Source organism: Lissotriton vulgaris, chromosome 2_1, assembly GCF_964263255.1.
Source record: "Lissotriton vulgaris chromosome 2_1, aLisVul1.2, whole genome shotgun sequence".
NCBI classification, from domain to species: Eukaryota; Metazoa; Chordata; class Amphibia; order Caudata; family Salamandridae; genus Lissotriton; species Lissotriton vulgaris.
In genome coordinates this window covers 666,455,711-666,477,365 of record NC_141687.1, presented here as the reverse complement: position 1 = coordinate 666,477,365, position 21,655 = coordinate 666,455,711, and positions in this window count along the sequence as shown.

The window sequence follows — 21,655 nt, the reverse complement described above, 5'->3', positions numbered from 1 at the left end:
TGCGGTGAATAAGTATGGCTGTACAGCATGCCCCTCTGGAGGAGCCAGAGTGGTATACCGTGGCATAGCCACAGCAGGAAAGACACAGGGCCTTGTTGCCAAGCAAGTGGGTTTCTTGCAGCAGCAAGACATCAGCTGAATAACGCTTTGCTAAGTGCAGTACACCCCCTCGTTTGATCTTATTCAACACGCCCCATACATTCCAGGACACAATATTGAGGTCTCCCAAGGGGGTGCCATTAGCTGTGTGTGTCATGAGCCATAGGTGGGGTAAAGTGCAGATGACCAGGTGGACATGTGGGACATTGTGGTGCTTGCATTATAAAAAATAACCGTGGAACAAACAGCCAATACCCCCCAACCCCTCCCGCCTCCCCCCAAACCCTATACATCCTAAAACACGGAGTACCTGTCGCGGAGGAATCTCGTCCAGGCCCTCAAACGGGAAGGACCCTCTAATGGACCCCCCCCCCTCCCAAAATTACCCATGAAAACTCAAAACAGGAAGGCGTGTTAGGTCCACTCCCTCCAGAGAAAGAGCAAAAGGTCCCTCATTCGTGGTGACAGGATATCCCGGTATGTAGCCGCAGCCAACGGGCATCAGTCAGTTAACATAGGGAAGAGTCAAGACACCGAAGTATGTCTCAGCCTTGGCCTGCCTCAGTCTGCAGTGTCTTTTGTATTCTGGGAGCGCCAGTTGGAGCGAGATCGATGTCTTCGATGAGTGGCATCTCCACCTTGCCGGCCACTCAGATGCGAGCTTTAAGAAGAGTCAGAGTCTAGAGGCTTAAGATGTCGGCGCTCATCCGTCCACGCGAAGACCTCCTCCGGAGTGTCAAAGAAGTATGTTTTGGAATTGTAGAAGACCTTCATGCGGGCAGGGAACATGAGCGCATATGAGAGGTTCAGATCACGCAATCGCCGCTTAGCCGCCACAAAGGACTGGCGCTGCTGCTGGACAATACGGGTGTAGTCCGGGAAGACCATGATGGGATGGGATGGGAACAACCATTTTTTCCTTATGTGTCCTGGCAAAGTGAAGAATGGCATCCCGGTCAGCGTAATTAAGGAGACCAGCAATAACTGGACGTGGACGCTCGCCCGGCGGCGGCTTCTTGGTCAGGGCACGATGGGCTCTCTCAATCATGAAGCAGGAAGAGATGTCATCAGTGGGTAGCAGCGCCTTGAGCCAGTTTGAGAGGAAGCCACCCATTGAGGATCCCTCGCAACCCGCCGGAAAGCCCTCCAGGCGAATGTTGTTGCAGCAGGCCCGACCCTCCGCATCTTAGGCCCTAGCCGCCAGTTCTTTAAATACCATGGCCAGCTTGTCGACTTTCTTCAGGAGGGCGGGAACAGTATCCTCCACCATGGAGACCCTCGTCTCAGCCTCTGTGGTTCGGTCGTCTGCCTTCCGGAGGTCCTGGCAAAGGAACAACACCTTGGACCCACCGCATCGATCTGGGCCTCGAGGGCAGTTCTTACTGAGTGATGGCCTCCAGGAGTGCCGCCGGGTCCGATGAGACGCCCTCCACGGCACCCTTCCTTGCCGGGGCGGTCGTGGTGTATTAGTCGATGGTGGGTTGTTTGGGCGCCGCCGCACCAGGGTTGCCCTTGCCCCTGATGGTGTGTGGGGTCTGCTCCAAATCAGTCCGTGGCACAGCCAGAGGTGGAAATGAATGGGGGGAGCTGTAGGGCACACCGCCTACCATGAGGCGGGGCAGAGCACTCTGTTTATGTCCCCAGCTCAGGCACCCAATCCCAGGCGGCACAGACAGGTATAACCTCCAATACACTGGGCAGTCAGGACAATTGATGCAGTCTCTCCTGGCCACCGCCAGTCCGGGGGAGGAAGTCAGCCGGTGCGAGCCGACACCCGGTCCAAACCCACTCCCGGTTGGTGGTGCCCTCCGTCCTCCCTAGGGGGTCAGGTGCACAGGTCATCAGTAGAAGGGTGCAGTGGGTGCTAGAGGCAAGCCCAATAGATCCCTGCCCCGCTCACCACAATGTAGTAGAGCGCCGGATCCTTCAGGCAGAGAAGCAGTCCAACGGCAAACATGCGGCCCACTGGACCTCTCCAACAAAATCTAGGCCCAGGGTCGGCCCCACCAGACCCGAAGCCTCTCCAGCAGGAGACCCAATGCAGACTCAGCCAGGGGAGGGGGCGCAGCAATGGTAGTGTCCTTCTCGCCGTCTACCGGGCCCCAATCAGCAGCAACGAGGGGTCGCAAGGCCCAGGGTAGGCCTTGCCAGGCCCAAAGCCCCTCCAGCAGGGAACCAAATGCAGGCACAGCCGGGGGAGGGGTGCCGCGATGACGATGCACTCCTCACCGTCTCCTGAGACCGGGTCTCGACCAGCAGCAACGAGGGGCCCAGGATAGGCCTCACCAGGCCCGAAGTCTCTCAAGCAGGGTACTAAATGAAGGCACAGCACGGGGAGGGGCGCCGCAATGGTGGTGCGCTCCTCAACGCCTCCTAGGACCAGGCTCCGATCGGCAAACGCGGCCACTGCAGCTCAGCCGCGCCGCCCGCCAAGATGTAAATGTAAAAATGTAAATTGATACTTGTATAGCGCACTACTCACCCGCAAGGGTCTCAAGGCGCTTGTACGAATACCGCTGTGGAACCCGTCCTGGCTTTTCCCTGTGAGGCATCCACTCCTGGTCACCCCCGGGGTGAAGGCCAGGCATCCTTAGCGTTGTGGGGGCCGTTGTGGAGATTAAGCAAGCTATTGCCCAGAGTTGCAGAGTGAGACTCTATGATTAGAATAGGCACCGAGGCGAGAATTATCAGGTCCGTGGAATTTTTTAATCCAAGACCCGCCGAGGCGGGGAATTGAACCCTGGTCCCGGGCTAGACCTCGGCATCAGGGTCTGCCGCTCTAACCATTGAGCCACACTTCTCCAAGATGATCGTGGTCTCCGCCGGTCCGGTTATTCACAGGCGCCACAGCCGGAATGGGCCCCTCGCCGCCACCAAGGCACCTCAGCACAATCACTGCTTGTCTGTACACAAGTCGCTCACCAAAGATGGGTGTCCGGGACCAGGATTGTAGCGGATGATGTCTCTGGAAGGAGCAAACGCGGAGCTCCACAGCGACGCGTCCACCATGTTCGGCCATTTCTGTGCTTTCTAAGGCCAACAGTATTTCAATACCAAGTACAAACCGCATTGGAAATGGAGGGCAGCCCTTCATACTAGCCTGATTACTGGAAAGTCTCAGGTGACGGTCCTGACAGAAGCATTTGATCTGCGGTGCTTTACCTCATGTCATTAATAAGATGGCTTCTTCAAATCCCATCAAACACACCAAATGAGATGCTTGCAAATAGACTAATCACTAGCATTCACTCCAATCCCACCCTGCACCAAACCTTGTTTACTTGAAAAACTTTGGTACGGGTAGTGTTAAAAAGACATGACACGGAGGGGGCGAGGGCAAGATGGCGACTTGAGTGGTAGCAGAACCTCGAGGCTCCCCGGTCCAGATCCCCTTTCCCAGCCTTACTCACGCTTCTGTCCCCAGCTTGGCGAGTTCCCTGACCGTGAGTGTGCTGGACAAAGGGTGGGCTCAGAGAGGGGCGGTTGAGGAGGGGTGGGTGGGAGGTTGGGCGGGCTGGGTTGGGGGAATTTTGGGGTTGGGGGGGTGGGAACCAGTGAGCCGACAGGGGCGGAGGCCCGCGGGCGAGGTGCAAACCGAATGTGGTGGACGACATTTATACACTTCACTCCCAGACGCCCAGATGGCTGACACCACCTTGAAAATTTAACATTGAATGTGAAGGGTCTCAATAACCCTATCAAACGGCGGGCGGTACTGTCCTACCTCGAGAACTCAGGTGCAGCGCTTTGCTTGCTTCAAGAAACGCACTTACTTCATAAGGATTGGCACAGGATATGGGTCCCGGGTATTTCCCCAACAATATTTCTCCTCCACCCTTGACAAAAAGGCGGGACTCACATTTCTGGTTGCCAGACACTTCCCAGGTCAAGTCATAGACAAAGTGGGAGAGATTAAAGGTAGACTTCTCGCTCATAGCATCACCGTGAGAGGCATGCAGTTGACGGTGGGATCCATATAAGCCCCAAACGACCGAGATAGCAACCAGCGGTCGGCAGTGGTGAAATGGCGGCCGGCTGAGGCAGGAGCGGAAGGCGGGTACTTGGACCCACAGGAACACAAGAGTCAGGGGCGCTCCATTGTGGCTGCCGATCCCCTGCCAAGAAGCGAGGAAGACGCCTGCCCCGTAACCCAGCGAGTGGAGCTGCGAACCCCTGTGCCGTCCGGTGCCAGCCGCGGACCCTCCCGGGGCCGCCACAACAACAGAGGTCCCGGCGCCAGGGCCGGGCGAGTGTAGGTGGGCCAGGCAATTCCGTACCAGCGTTGGACAGCAACAGCCCTGTGGAGCTGGGGTGCCCCGCGGCGGACTCATAGGGGGCAGCTGGCGGCAGGCATTGAGGAGGATCGCACTCAGGGCCCCAGCGACCGCAAAACTTTAGACCGCGGCTTGGCGGCCTACCCACGGACATCGCTTTTGTGGGGATGGGAGCTTGACCTACAGCCCTTTCTCAACTAGAGAAAGTAGACACTCGGCGGAGTAAGGGGGCACCCGTTGCACTGTGGACTGGTAGACCAGGCTGAGCAGGGCGCCCGGCTCAGATCGCAAGAGTGAGGCACTGTGGACGTGTCCCAGTGCGGCTACTGTGCACAACCTACGCCGGGGCTTCCAGGCCTGTGGGATCGGCCCGGCCGCTGCCCTACCTGGATTGGGCAGCTCCTGGCAGTTAATCCGGAGGGGGCGGAGGTTGCTGCACGCCTGCAGCAAACAGACAGGACAGCGCGCAGAGAGAGGGACACCCTGATGAGCCTGACAGTGGTGGGGCACGGCTGAGAGTCAGTCCTCCAGTGTGACATTGTGCCTTGCGCTGGCCCAGCGATGGAGGCGGACCGCCCCAGAACAGAGGAGGTGGGCATCTATTGCCGGTGGTGAGGCGGGCTGGCGAGGGACAGGTTGAGTCTCCCCCCGAGCGATCGAGGGGTGGGCCACTGGGCCCCTCAACGCGAATCCGGCCCATCAAGTGTGCCTTCTAGACCTCGACGCTCCCCTCCTAGGACTGTGATAGTGTGTGGGGGGCAGAGCTGATGTGCTTTCTGGGTGAAGCTGGTGGTTGTCCCCCCGAATTGTGAGGTGACAACGGAGCCCGGAGTTAAGAAGAGGGCCGAGTCTGCATTTGGTGAAGCTCCACCGCGCCGTCCCCTTCGGTGGGATGTTGGTTGCTGGTTGTGGGCCCGTCTCACCCCCATATCCCTGCGCCCCGTGAACGACAGTGCACCTTAGATTTGCACACGGAGGAGCTGCGGGATTGCCACGGATCATGGCCAATGCAGGGACACTTTCAGATATGCTTATCAAAGGCCCACCCAAGGGTGACAAGAACCCACCCTCGCCTTCCTCCAAGCCACCTGCCAATCAGGGAGAAGGGGAGGCCCCAATAACCAAATCATTTCTGGAGACTTTATTTAACTCCCTGCGAGATGGCTTCCAGGCGCTGAAGCAGGACATGGCTGGTTAACACCGGGAACTCCGGCGAGACGTGGATAGTTTGGGCGAACTGGTGGCAGCTATTGAGGAGGTGGAGCAGTCCAGGGGTGAAGAAGTGGAACAGCTTCAACAGGAGATCATTCGTCTCTGCGACCAACTGGTGGACCCACAGGCGCACGCTGAGGACCTTGAAAACAGGTCCAGACGGAATAACATCAGGGTCCGCGGTGTACCACGTAAGGCAGAAGGAGAAAGGAATTCCTGCAAGGCATGTTTCGGGAGATCTTGGAGAGGACCAGGACTTTGCTATCCGCATCGACAGGGCGCACAGAGTCGGCCTGGCGCGACGCACGCCAGCTCCCCCTCCCGACATATTGGCCTTCCTCCCGGACTTCTCCTTGAAAGAGAGAATCCTGCGGGAGGCACGTCACAAGCAACCTCTCAAGTACCAAGGACATTCGGTGATGCTACATCAAGATCTCTCAGCAATCTCTCTACACAAACGGAAAACCTTTAAAGTGGTCACTACCTTCTTGCGAGATGAGGGGGTTCCTTATTCATGGGGTCACCACTTCAAACTGATCTTCAAATGGAATGGGGCCTTGCATCAAATGAGATCTTTACTCGCGGGACAGATCTCCGCCCCTCCACCCTCCTCCCACTCGATTGGATGGATATAAACAGACTACCTTCCCGTCCGCGCAGCGGGCGGGCGCAGCGGGCGCGCCAGCGGCGCGCCGAAGGCGCGCCAAAGGCGGGCCCATCTGCGCCCGTCCGCGCCGGGACCGGGCCCAGGGCCACAACCCCTGCCCCTCTTCTCTCCTATACCCGCAATGCGCTGTTGGAGCTCTGTCCATCTTACGCGCCGCTTTGCACCAAACTCGATCTATCCCTCATGCAGTTGGTATCACACACACAATGCTTACATTGTAACGTTTCCCCTGTGTTTCATAATCCAACTCTGTATGCTAAATCTGTAAGTAATGAGGCCGATACCCATGTCTCCATGGCACTCATTAATGCGCGCTCCCTGAGCAAACATTGCCAGGATATAGCTGACCTTATCAGCAACTTTCATTTAGATGTGCTTTACATAACAGAGACATGGTCTGATGAAGCATCTGCCCCCGATTATGTCATAGCAGTCCCTTCAGGCTACAGTGCATATCGGCAGGACAGGCCCATAGGAAAAGGTGGTGGTATAGCTATTATAGCGAGAGACCAATTTGAAGTCCGTTGCTCGTCGATTCCTACGACCTCATGCGAAGCCATGCACTTCAATATAAAACTGTCCCCTAACTATAACTTTAAGGGTATATTAATTTATAGACCCCCGGGGACAAGATCTGCGTTCCTCACAAATCTTACTAATATGACTGAGTCCATAGCTACAGAAGAATCCACTACGATTATGGGAGATTTTAATTTCCATCTGGAGCTCCTTGGTGACAGGGATACTTCAGCCCTTCTATCAGACCTAGATATAATGGGACTCAGACAATTGGTCTCGACCCCCACCCATCAGGCAGGCCATACGTTGGATGGAATTTTTACAAATGTGGAAGGACTGTGTATCACCTCAGTTCTCCCTATGACCTGGACAGACCATTCAGTCATCTTTAGCAGACTTATAATTAAAGGTTCACAGAGAAAAAAAGTGGTCCCAGCGAAAAAGGGTACGTTTAAAGCTTGGAAGGACATCAACCCCAATGACTTAACGCTGCTTCTTAATTCCACAACCCCAGAACTATCCACTGATCCTAACACCGCTACTAATCAATTTCAAAAGTGGTTGGGTGAAGCCACGACCCAGCTGGCACCCACTAAATCACTTTCTAAGAACAGAAATGCGCCTAAAGCTCAGTGGTATACAACAGAACTAAAAATTCAAAAACAGTTAACCAGGAACAGGGAAAGACACTGGCGAAGAACGTATGACAGTGAAAATAAGGAAAATTATAAAAAAGCCCTTGCCACTTACAAAGCTATGATAATAGCAGCTAAGAAAGACTTTTTCACACGCCAGATAGAAACTGCGAAAAATTCCAGTAAACAGTTATTTGACATTGCTAAAACCCTCGCTGGAGACTTACCGGATCTTAATCCTCTCCCTTCACAAGCTTTATGTGATGCATTATCGGAGTTCTTTTATGCAAAGGTTAATGACATCTACCAAGCCTTCAGCTCAGACCAGACCAGCAGTAATGCCATAACCTCTATTACTATTCCCAAAAATTCCATGACTTGTTTTAGTCCCCTTACCACTGACCAAATTAAGAGTATAGTTAAAACGATCAAAGCTGGCTCTGCTTTGGACCCATGCCCGACTTCTGTGCTCGCTACGGTACCGGACATAGTCATTCCCATCATCACTGCTGTCTGTAATACAGTATTGACATCTGGAATTTACCCTGATCGATTAAAAAACACGTTGATTAAACCCCTGCTCAAAAAACCTGGCTCAGATAAAGGCGAATTAAAAAACTATCGCCCTATAGCAAGCCTCCCTTTCTTAGCTAAGGTTCTAGAAAAGGCTATGAATCAGCAGCTATCATCCTACATAGAAAAACACAATTTACTGGATGATACACAGTTCGGTTTCCGTAAAAACCATGGCACAGAAACCGCTCTTATAAAAGCAGCCGATGACATAAGAGTCATCCGCGATCAAGGAGGAACTGCTTTGTTGGTTCTCTTGGATCTCTCAGCAGCTTTCGACACGGTCGACCACAAGATCTTGGTCGACCGTGTCGAGAGGATGGGCATTCGGCTCACTGCTAGGGACTTACTCGCCTCCTTTCTAGCCAATAGAACCCAGGCGGTTACACTGGGTCCCTTCCAGTCAGCTGAGTTGTCGTTACCGTGTGGGGTTCCCCAAGGCTCATCCCTAAGTCCGACACTATTTAATATATATGTGTCGGACCTTGCTAATGTCATCAAAGCACATGGGATGAGCCTAACCTCATACGCTGACGACACCCAGCTGGTACTGGCAATAAAGGGTGATGGACAGAGGGTTGCAGAGAGATTTAAAACCGGGATGATCACTATCGGTGAGTGGATGGCAAGGAATTGCCTGAAGCTTAATTCCGATAAAACGGAGGTGGTTATCTTTGGCAATCTCTTACCAGCCTGGTCTGCCGATTGGTGGCCATCAGCCTTAGGTACACCTCCCTCCCCTACGGTCAAAGTCAGAAACCTAGGTGTTACTTTTGATGACCAGCTGAACTTCATGGCCCATGCAAATAAGGTGGCAGCCAACGCCCATTTCAAACTTAGAACGGTAAGAAAAATCATACCGTATCTACCGGACTCAGCAGCCAAAACGCTAGTCACCTCTCTAGTTTTGACATCACTAGATTATTGCAACGGTCTGCTGCTCAATGCTCAGAGCAGAGTTATTAAAAAACTACAGACCGTGCAGAATGCGGCCGCTCGCGTACTATCAAAAAGACCCAAATTTGCACCTATCTCAGATACTTTGAAAAATTACCATTGGCTGTCCATTCACAACAGGGTGAAATTCAAAGCTCTATGCACAGTCTACAAGACATTACAGGATCAAGGACCTCGTTTCCTTAAAAATCAATTGATACCCTACAACCCATCGAGAACCCTCCGATCCACCTCACTCAACCAACTAGTGGTGCAACGTAGCCGAACAGTTTCTTGGGGTGATCGCCGCTTTTCAATTGCGGCCCCTAGACTCTGGAACACCCTTCCAATCCACATAAAAACATGCCCTTCGCTCCTTCAGTTTAGAAAAAAACTGAAAACGTGGCTATTTAACCAGTAATTTACATCTCCGCACTTCCTGATCAGGGTGAGACAACACTTGCATTTCTAGCGCCGAGACGCCTACGGGTATTTGCAAGCGCTATATAAATATCATAAATAAATAAATAAATAAATAAATACTAGACACCTGCTCCTTGCTGGGGATCGAACTCTCCGAAGACGCTTCCTCCCAGGACGCTTCCAGGCAACCATCTCCAGAGCGCTACCAGCGCTCATCCGAGAAAGGGTGGCAAAAGGTTCATTGCAAACGCTCGCCTAAAGCGCCAATGAAGCCTGATCCTGTCACCATGGCCCGGGGGCAGGCCTTGACTGACCAAGAGGTGTCCAGAGATACAGGGTCAGCGGACTGACCATGCGGAGTGAGGGGATTGTATCGCACCACAGACATGCAGGTCGGGGAGGGGGATGGGCGGGGGCTGGATGGGTCACCAATGCCACACGTTCCCTCACATAATATCATCACAGGTCAGAACTGTGTGTTAATTTTACCTGGGACAATGATGCAACAATGGGGATTCTATGTTGGGGCTAGGGAGGGGGGAGGTGGGGAAGGGGGAGTTGGGGTTAGGGTGGGGGATGATGGGCAGTTGGTTGGAGGGCGGTGGGCTCGGAGAGGGGCGGTTGAGGAGGGGTGGGTGGGAGGTTGGGCGGGCTGGGTTGGGGGTTGGGGGAGTTTTGGGGTTGGGGGGGTGGGAACCAGTGTGCCGACAGCGGCGGAGGCCCGCGGGCGAGGTGCAAACCGAATGTGGTGGACGACATGCATACACTTCACTCCCAGACGCCCAGATGGCTGACACCACCTTGAAAATGTTAACATTGAATGTGAAGGGTCTCAATAACCCTATCAAACGGCGGGCGGTACTGTCCTACCTCGAGAACTCAGGTGCAGCGCTTTGCTTGCTTCAAGAAACGCACTTACTTCATAAGGATTGGCACAGGATAGGGGCCCCGGGCATTTCCCCAACAATATTTCTCCTCCACCCTTGACAAAAAGGCAGGAGTCGCAATTCTGGTTGCCAGACACTTCCCAGGTCAAGTCAGAGACAAAGTGGGAGAGATTAAAGGTAGACTTCTCGCTCATAGCATCACCGTGGGAGGCATGCAGTTGACGGTGGGATCCATATAAGCCCCAAACGCCGGGCAGGAGGTATTCCTCCCAAATGCCGTGTCGGAGGCCTTGCGCTCCGCCTATCCCTTACTACTCCTGGGGGGGACCTTAACTTAGTGATGGACAAGGGCAGAGCTAGGACAGGCCACCGTTATGGAGGCACAGGCGCTATCTCAGAAGTAGGTAAAGATTGGTTACAGCAACGGGGGTTGGAGGACCTGTGGCGGGCTAAACATCCTGGGTCATCGCATTACACTTTCTACTCACATGTGCACCATACCTATGCCAGGTTAGACCATTTTCTAGGTTCCTCTGAGTTAGCAGCCCGAGTGGGGGATGTGTGTATCACTCAGGCACCCATCTCTGATAATGAAGCTGTGGAGATCACTCTCAGAATCCCTAGAGTCCAGCAACCATCCGGTTGATGGAGGTTGAGAGAACCCCTCTTACAACGCGTAGACATAACCCAGCAGCTAAGCCAACGCATCACAGATTATATTGCGGTCAACGATTGCCCTGATACACCTGTGACGGTAGTATGGGGAGCGCTGAAGGCAGTAGTGCGAGGCGACTTAATTGCCATAGCAGCGGCAGAGGCCAAAGATCGCAAAGATAAACGAGAAACCCTCGCCGCCAAGGTAGTAGAGTGAGTAGAGTAGAGTGAGTACACAGCTGCTCAGGGGCCCCAAGAGTCTGGAAACAACTAAAAGCTGCTGGGGCACAGTTAGCGAGCTTAGATACAGATCGGGCCGAGTATGCGGCCCTTCGCCTGCGCCATACTTATTACATAGGGGGGAACAGGACAGGCCGCCTTTTTGCGAGCGTTCTGAGGGCTAAGGTTCGCCGCTCAAAAATCTTATCCTTACGTGACGACATGGGGAGGAGCTCCATGATGTGGCACAAATTGCAAGGGCGTTTCGCAACTATTACGCGTCCCTTTAAAAGGCGGACCCTGTGCCAGGGGTTGAAGCTGACAGTTACCTGTGGGGCGCGGCTACAACCGCGCTGAACTCGGTGAGCGCTCTCGCTCTAGACGCACCTATTCGAATTGAAGAGGTGGTTAGTGCCATTTCCCGTCTTAAACCCCTAAAGGCGCCGGGCCCTGATGGCTTCTCCGCCGGTTTCTACAAAACGTTTTGTCCGTTGCTTGCCCCGATTCTTACAAAACTTTTAAATGTATTTCAGGGACCTGGCTCGATACCCCCCGACATGCTGGAGGCGGAGGTGATTGTGCTGCCCTAGCCGGGCAAGGACGCCACTCGCTGCTCCACATTCCGACCAATCTTCCTACTTAATCTGGACCTCAAGCTCTTTACTGGCATGCTGGCCTCGAGGCTCGGACCTTGTCTCCCGGGGATTATAGATCCGAACCAATCAGGATTTAATTCCTGGCAGACAATGCAGCGATAACACCAAACGTATCCTCCACCTGATTGACAAAGCTCAATTCCAGCAATCGGACTCGATACTCCTAGCTATTGACACTGAGAAAGCGTTCAATCGCGTTAATTGGGGCTTTTTAGGGAAAGTGTTCATGCACTTCGGAGTAGGTGAGCGCTTCCAATCTTGGGTTGCCAGCTGCTACCATCGCCCGCAAGCAAGAGCCCGCCTTAATGGCTTCTGCTCCAGTCCCTTCGAAATTCAGCATGGAACCAGACAAGGGTGTCCCCTCTCCCCCCTCTTTTTCGCGCTCTACGTCGAGCTTTTGGTGCAGAGAGTGGGGGACCACCCCGACATCCGCGGTATAACTTTTGGGGGTAAACCTCACCCCATCAGCTTGTACGCGGACGACATCCTGGCGGCACTCGACGCACCTGAGCACTCAGTGCCAGCCTTCTTGGAGGAAGAAGAGGCTTTTTGGCAAGGTGTCGGGCCTTAAGATAAATAGGGGGAAATCCCTGATCTTACCATTGGGCGAGAATGCCCACGCCCACAGTGATTCGTCTTTGTACGGAGGGGAACTTTTAACCCAGATGCAACTCCCTTATCTGGGGACCACCCTCACGTCGTCCACAAGCCAGACAGTAGCCCTGAATTATGCCAACCTCATCTCGCAGCTTCAAACAGACCTGGGGCGTTGGACGAAGCAGCCGCTGTCCCTCCTGGGAAGGATCGCAGCTGTGAAAATGTCAGCACTTTCCAAGATATTATATATCTTTCAGACTATTCCCGTGATACCACCGCCCGGGGCTATTAACACCTTGCAAGCTGCGATTCAGCACTTTGTCTGGGGGGGTAAGAGACCGCGCATGAACAAGCAGTTGGCATGTCGGGGATGGATCAGGGGGATTTGGGGGTTCCCAACCTACACCAAGACTTTCAAGCGACACAAATGAGATACATAGTGGAGTGGTTCAGGCCCGAATCGGAGAAGAGATGGCTCTTTCAAGACAGGGCTATGGCCCAAACATCTTTATGGAAAATACCATTCCTTCGCCGCCTCCACAGACGGAGCTATCTCCAGAACTCACCTGTTACGCGCACTGTCCTGAAAGTGTGGGACTCGGTTGCTATCAGACGAGGGCTCACGACCTTCCCTTCGCCGCTCACTCCTTTATTGGACAATCTCGATTTCCCTCCGGGCACTGTTCCTCGGTCGTTCACGCAATGGCGAGCCTCCTGCTGCAGATAAGCGGGTCACCTCTTTGACTTTGGGGGTTTTCTCCCATTCGCCGAGTTGTCTCGCGGGTATATCCCTTCACCACGGCTTTTTCAATATTTTTAGCTCCAACACTGGCTCATGCAACCAGAGATTAGCCCCTTAGTTGGCAGACACATGACTGAGTCCGAGAAATGGCTGATCACGAAAGAGTCGGATCGAGGCCTCATTTTGGACCTCTACAGGATGCTCGCTCCTCCCCCAGAGCCGCACCCCACTGCAGGGCAGAAACGGTGGGAGGAAGAGTTAGGGAGGGCGCTGACACCCCGGGAATGGTGGTCGATCTACTAAAGAGCCACCCACACGGCTCGGAATACAGCGGGCAGAGTGTCGGCTGTGAAGCTGGCAACGTATTGATACCTTACACCCACTCGACTTCACAGGGGCAACCCGACCCAAAGCACGGCCTGTTGGAGGGGATGTGGGGAAACGGGCACCCTGAAGCATCTCCTTTAGGATTGCATAGAAGTTAAGGAGTACTGGACAGCAGTCCTTAATGAAATAGATAGTTCCCTAGAAACTGAAATCCCACGCTTTCCAGCCTTCACCATTTTAGGACTCCCGAATGTACCTACTTTTCCTTTGAAATTCAGCATGGGACGGCAAATGGGTCTTGCGATACAGGCAGCCTCCCAACACATTTTATCCCTTTGGGGAACTAAGACTAGGCCTACTCACACGGGCTGGTTGCACAAATTATGGTTTACACTAGGAATGGAACGAATCCAAGCCACACTCACTCAGACTACATCCACATTCCACAAGGTTTTGCAACCGTTGCTCACACTTCTCTCTCAAGAGTTTAATAAAATTACATGCCCGAGGGACCTCCGTCAACTGCGCCTGACAGACCCAAATGCCACCACAGAATCTGAGAAAGAAACACGGTAAAAGCACCGTCACAGAGATGACTCACATTCACAAGAATCGGCACACTGGTTGGGGAGGGGGGAGTTTTTGGGGGTGGGGGCGTTTGTTTCTATCACGTTTCATACTTTGGCTTCATGGACAATTACTACTAAGTGCCACGACTTATTCAAATATCACACCAAATGAACGCTGTCGGGGCCCCACGACACTAGCGAGACCTATGCTGGGCCATGTGGAGCAATACTTGTGGCAACAACAGCGTATTGTACTATATATGTTTTTCCGTGAAACCAATAAAACAAATGTAAACATAAAAAGACATAACACTGAGTAGAAAAAGGAGTAGAGTTAATTACGTCTTACACCACCAACAAGTTCCAGTCAAGCTGGAGTCAGCTGTAGAACTTTCGTACACCAACAGTAGGAACATTCCAAGAGGGAGGGTACAGAAGGGGCGAACACAGGCAGGGATTAACCAAGTGGATTACAACACTCCTACCTTAGCTGGGAAGCGAGCAATGCAAACAGCAAAATGAGTGAGGGAAGGGTCAGGGATCAAGGGGAGGTAGAAAAAAGATAATTTCTGCAGCTCATAAAGTATTAAAAACATTTTAGTACATGCAAGGCATAGAAACATGAAATAGCTAGGGTGAGATAAGAACCTATACAGCATAGCAACAAGTTACCCAAGTCTATAATCCTTATGCCATGCAGGGCGAACATTATTTCTCAGAGACTTCCTAGGAAGAACGGTAGCCCTTCCCGACTTTATACCCGTGGTACCGGATCCATTTTGAAATAATTGGGGAGTCTTGCATGCTACATCTTTGTCCATCCCCCACGTTTGCCCATTCTCCAATAAGTCAACGTTTCTCCCCACACTTACTATTTTTAAATGTTCAGAGGACAGGGAGTAGTTTTTCCTCCTTGCCTTAGGAAAGTCAATACAGACCCATTCACCTTGTCTGGACAACTGTGTTTTAACACACTTACTGGCACATGCATCAACAATGCCATTTGCGATTCTTTATTAGCGAAAAATAATGATTCGCTAATAAGGAATAGCAAAAGGCTATGCATGTAGAAGTCGCTTAAAAAATAGCGATTTCTAAACATTCCTTAATTGCGAGTCGCAATTAGGGAATACCTCCCCATTCATTCCTATGGGCCTGGAGGCCTAGAGGCCCATAGGAATGAATGGGAAGAAATTCTCAATTTGTGATTCTCAATTAATGAATCGCAGATTGAGGATGCAATTTCAAGGGTGCCAGGGTGTCAAAAGGACACCCTGTGCACCGCTGAAATCTGCATATGAGTACATTTTGCACACAACAATGCCCAAAGGGCATGTGTGTGTGTAAAATGGAACTTTAAAAAATGCACTTTAGAGCATTTTTCAAAGTTTTTGCAAATTACCATGAAGTTCAACTCCATGGTAATTTGCTCCCCCTATTAGCCAAATCGCTTTTTTTTAAAAACTTTAATGCATTGCATTTAAGGAATCTCAATTTACGATTCCTTAAATGCAAAGGCAATTTAAGTAATCGCAATTTAGAGATAAATTGTGATGTAAGTAATGATGATGCATCCCAAATGCAAAAATACCGGTCGTTTGCGACCGGTTTTTTCTTTGATGCGTGTGGGCCTTAGTGTTGTCATATCTAATCTTGTATTTGTCCTGAGCAGATCAATTCTTTTAGCGATTTCAGGTCTGTCTACAGAATATGTACTGTCTTTGTGCGACCACCCATGGTGAGGTTAATCTCTAACTTCCTGCCTATTAAAGTAAATAAAGGGTGACTAAATATAGAAAACGTAAAATGTAATGATTGAAATGTACACTGAAATATATGTCACGACGCAGAGATGTACTGTACGAATATCTACAACATATACAGAGACCTAACTTGCAAATAAAGAAATTTTCACCCAAAAAAATAAATAAATAAAGGGTGACACCCCCGTGACAGTATTAGGTGCGGTGCAGTAGGCCCATAACATCTGTTGCAAGGCAACCTTGGCAGGTACATTCGTCACCTCTGTCCTTTGCAAAAACTCTTTGATGACCCGGTTCATACGTTCCACCAACTTATTCGCCCTGGGGCAATACAAAGCAGTATTTTGGTGACAAATCTGAAGATTAGTAAGGAAGTCCCTCATAAGGTCAGAGGTTAATTGTACCCCTTTGTCTGTCACCAGGGTGTCAGGTATACCTTCCTCATAGAAAGTGTCTTTTATAAATTGAATGAGAGAGTTAGGGGTCCATTAGGATGTCGGGCGGTGGCACCACAGCGGTGGCGGTGGTGTGGAAAAATGCATTTTTCCGCCCCCGAGCAGCGGTACTCACATCCGCCATATTAGTATGGCCAAACATAGACCATTTCCAGTGCAACTCGTACCGCCATCAAAGTGCGCCTGCCGCCACGGCGGTGTGAGCCAATGGAGACTCACCGCAGTGTGGATTGACGTCCGCCATGCTATACAAATTAGGATGCACCAAACAAGTAGAAGCACCGCAGCGGAGACACCGCACAATCAGAGATGGCGGAAGCTCGACAGCGGAGCGCAAAACTAGAGTCCCGAACCACACCACCAGGTCACGACCGCCATGGAACCAGCTCTACACGTTTTTCCGGTGCTGTACCTGCTACATCACCAGCAACTCATGGACTGCTGTGGACGCCACAGCAGGTACACAATTACACAAACACAACAAACAACACATGGGCTGACACAGGATCCAAATCCACATCAGACACCCTGGTGGGGACAGGAACACATCCACAAGGGCACCCTCACATGACCCACCTGCCACCAAGTTACCCCTCAGCGTCCTGGACACACATCTTCCGCGACCATGCAACAATGTCCCGGTCACGTCACCGCAGCGGTGAACACAAGGGAATACATGCACACAATGCAGAAGGCAGGGCCAGTGCCAGGCATGGGCAGGGCACAAACATCACAGGGCCACACCTCCTCCACCACACATTAGCACACCCGATGAAGGCACATGCCATATGCCCCTCCTGTGACCCCCATGCACAACAACAAGCCAGGTCAAACCACACCCTGCACCACACAACAAACAACCAGGGAGACAGCCACAGCAGGAGTGGCTGCACAGGAACACACAACACATAGCATAGTAGCAGAGGGCCAGGGAACCACACGCACCACAACAAGACCACACTCAGGGAAACAAAAATGAGTACAAGCACCAAATGAACACATGCAAGGAGCAAACATACAAATGGACACACAGCCTGCATAGTCACACATACATACCACAGACTGAGACGCAGACACATACACATCCCAAATGCCAACAGCCATGGAGCACAACAAATAGGAAAGGCGAAGTGGGATGCACAAAAATGGAAGGCCATGGAGACACATAACAAGCATGTGTACATCACAGGCAAGACAAGGAACACAGAACACCCCCCTCAGACCATCAAATCACACATGGCTGGCACAGTCAGTGAAGTCAAACCACAGACATCACAGTGCAACAACACAGAGAGACAGCAAGGCAAACCATGTATAGTCACAAGGATGAAAGGAAGGCCCTGAAGTCAAACTGTAAACAGTCATACGTGCCTACAACTACTTCACAGGAGTACACCAGCAGCACAACACAAAGGGCCCATTGACACACCCCATGACTGCCAAACACCAGGAGGAATGTACACACATACCTCCCTCACACCAGCAGCACACAACACCAGTGCCAAACACACTGAAGGCTGGCAATGCTTCCCAGTTGATACACACACAAACAAACACACACCCTGGGTGTAGCCACAAACATCACATACACACACACACAGGGATGCCAGAACAAATGTCTGCATAAAACCAACAGACAAACACATAACCCAACAGAAACACACACAGAACCACAACAAAACAGACATGCCCTGTGCAGCCAAACTGTGGAAAGGCAATGGGAGCACAGACACAACAGGAGTGCACAACCTCATCACTCAGGAACAATGCAGGGACAACATACCACAACACACACAAAAAGTGCACTATCACAGAACAACACAGCCACAGCAAACAAACAACAGATGCACAGGCAACAAAATCCCAGAGCGAACACAGCAGAACATCAGGTGATGCACACCAGGCAATGACAAGGCAACATACACAGACAGCACTGCAAGCACAACAAGCAGTGTGTGCACACCAAGCATACCAGTCACACACTGACATGAGTGACACAACATCAACCCACACAACACAAATCAGCACAGCACAAAGACAACAGCACACCCAGGAAGTGAAGCAATACCACAGCCCACACACACATGTCCAACACAACAACAACAGATGCACAAGTCAGGGAGACAGAGGTGGAATCAACTTGATCAGAAGACTGGGCAGCACACACAGTTGAACAGCAGATGAGCAACCATGACTGACAAACTGCAAAAGAAATCACAAATTAACAATTGGGGAAATATCCTGAGTGGCACATTGCTCCTGGCTAAAGAACTGCATCACAAAGCACAGTGCCACAAATTAAGGATAAAGAATAGAAGAAAACCCTCAGCCCCCTGGTTTAGTGAGGAGCTGAAACTGTTGCGAAATGCCTGCCGGCAGGCAGGGGGAAAGTGGCGAAGATCCTACCTAGAACCTGATAGGAAATTGCTGAAAGTAGTGCAGGCTCAATATAAGGGGACTATTGCCAAATCGACAGCTCTTTTCTAAGCCAGCTCTATTCTACAAGCACCTAACAGTACAAAAGTTTTTTTCAATATCATAAGAGACCTTTCCAGCCCGCTTGTGCTAGCAATAGGGTGGTTGCGTCACAAAAACTATGTGACGAAATCAACACCTTTTTTGATGAAAAGATTGCCAAAATTGTTGATGGTCTTGATCTGGCTAATGCTAGCAGCCAGGATGCATTATCCCAGATAGTAGAGGAGGAATTGCGGGTAGAAACATCAATTGAGTGTGTTCAACCTCTCACTGAAGAGCTTTTTATTAGCATCGCTCTAAGTGTATCCTCTGGGTCCCTCCTAGACCCCCTTCCTCATAGGATTTGGAAGGAGTATGGACCAGAAGTATTCCCATGGATGCGACTGATTTGCTGCCAATCCTTGGAGGAAGGAGTGGTCCCAAAGGTCTGGAAGCAGGCAGTGGTAACTCCCCTGCTTAAGAAACCCTCCTTGGACCCTACAAACCCAGCTAATTTTAGGCCTATATCTCTCCTGCCCTATCCTATAAAAATCTTGGAAAAGGCTGTCAGCAAGACTTTGTCGAGTTATCTTGAAGATAACCATCTATTGAACAGGGATCAGTTTGGTTTCCGCCCAGGTCACGGGACGGAAACTGCTCTGGCAACCGTGTTAGACAATCTGCAAATGCGAGCCGACAATGGTAACTCATCGGTGTTAGTGTTAGTGGATATGTCAGCCGCATTTGACACGGTAAGCCATGCAGTGCTGATAGGAAGGTTGGAGAGACTGGGCGTGAAAGGTCGTGCCCTGAAATGGCTGCAATCGTACTTGTCAGAAAGACAACAGGTTGTAACCATGACACCGTTTGCCTCTCCTAAGTCTTCGGTTCGTCATGGAGTGCCACAGGGTTCGGCAATAAGCCCCATCCTCTTCAATATGTATCTACGCCCCTTGATTCCCATTATAAAATCATATGGGATTGATTTGGTCAACTATGCCGACGGCACTCAACTGGTGTTTTCCATGGAAGGGAAGCATGCGGTGTCTATGGACACCTTCCAGGAATGCATGCGTCGGGTCTCTGGCTGGCTTAAAGTAAACTCTTTGAAGTTTAATGGGGGGAAAACGGAGGTGGTATATTGTTCTGCTGCTAAAATGACACAGCTGCTACCGTGGAAGTTTAGACATTCCCCGGGGGATGATCCCCTGGTCCCCGTCAGTACAGTACGTAACCTGGGTGTCTTGGTTGATGATAATCTCCAAATGATGTCACAGGCCAACAAAACGATCAGTGTATGCTTTGCCCTGCTAAAAGCACTTCGGCAGATTCTTCCTCTTCTACCCAGTGAGGCTAGACCCTTGGTGACGAGGAGCATAATCCTGTGCAGACTGCACTATTGTAACTCCTTGTATCTGGGCGCTCCACAATACATCTTGCAGGGGTTGCAAAGAGTACAGTCTTTAGCAGCAAAGCTGCCACACAACAGGCAGCATAGCTCCTCTACCACAATGGCCCTGAGAGATCTTCACTGGCTGCTGATTAGGGACAGAGTTAGCTTTAAATCTCTATGCATTGTATATAGAGCGTTGCACAGTACGGGCCCTATATCAATGCAAGAAAGATTTACCTGGTACAAGCCTACCAGGCACCTTCGCTCGTCCAGCGTAAATCTGGTAACAACTACCAGATTCAAGAAATCCAGGATGGGAGGCAGGGCCTTCGGCACAGTAGCATCACGCCTTTGGAATGAGCTACCCCAGAAAGAGTTTCAGAAAGAGTTTGAAGACCTGGCTATTTCCCAAGAACTGAGAACAATGCTCCCCACCCATAATCAGTCCCCCTTTCTTCTGATTCCACCTGTCTAGGTTTAAGCGCCAGGATACCCGTAGGGTGACAGTTTGCGCTATATAAGTGTGCGATACAATACAATATGATTAATTGATGAGGAGGCACACACACATGTAAACCAAGGGGACAGCTGACATCTAAGTGAAGTGTACTGCACGTCAGTAGTGGACATGTCAGGAGTGCACCATACACAAAAAGAGGGAGTGCAGACCCACAATGGGTAGGCATCCGAAGCACAGGTAGGGGATGGCATGACACCACACACAACATGCCATAATAGAGGCAAAAAGGCACCATGTGACAGCAATGCACGAGAAAACACAACCTCAATGGCAGTGTGGAGCAGCAGGTCTGCACAGTCTACACAAACACTATCAAGACACATGGATGATCCACAAAACACAACACTGACGTGCCAGTCACACACTCTGCATACTCACAAGTGACAAAAACAACAAGTAGGAGTCAGACAGAACTGCATGGACACACCAACACACAGCACAGTGCACAACATACAAATCAAACATGTGCTTACAACCACATCCACAGGGCTGAACAATCCAAAAAACAGGCACCCACCTCCTGGGTGACACATGTGTGTAGTTGACAATGTAGGGGCACACACACATCAACACTCCCTACAAAGTTACCCCCTTCACAAGGCACACTTCATGACCACATAAGATCACACATCTAAAGTAAGCCATGGGACTAGGATGACAGGCCATCACAAGATGACCACACACATACACTGCTGGGCACACATAAAGGAATAACACACATACATGATGACACTGGCCAGCCTGCCTGCAAACCCATGGACAGAATCACACTCTGGCTGACATTTGAAGAATATAGCTAGCATTAATAAATCATGAAAGTGAAAATTGCATTACAGGTAAAATTGACATCATAGACACCACAAGTATCAGTGTCAGGAAGAACTGAAGCCCCTGTCCCCCCTGTAAAAAAAGAGTGGGCGAGCAAAGACATGGGCAATGTTGAAGTGGCACACAAAGCATGGGGCACAGTTAACCATATACACACACCAAATTAACTTTATTCAGTAAGGACACTGACAAAACAAACAACGGGAGTAACTGTCTTGATTCTCATATTGCACAGATAGGCACCAAGCGT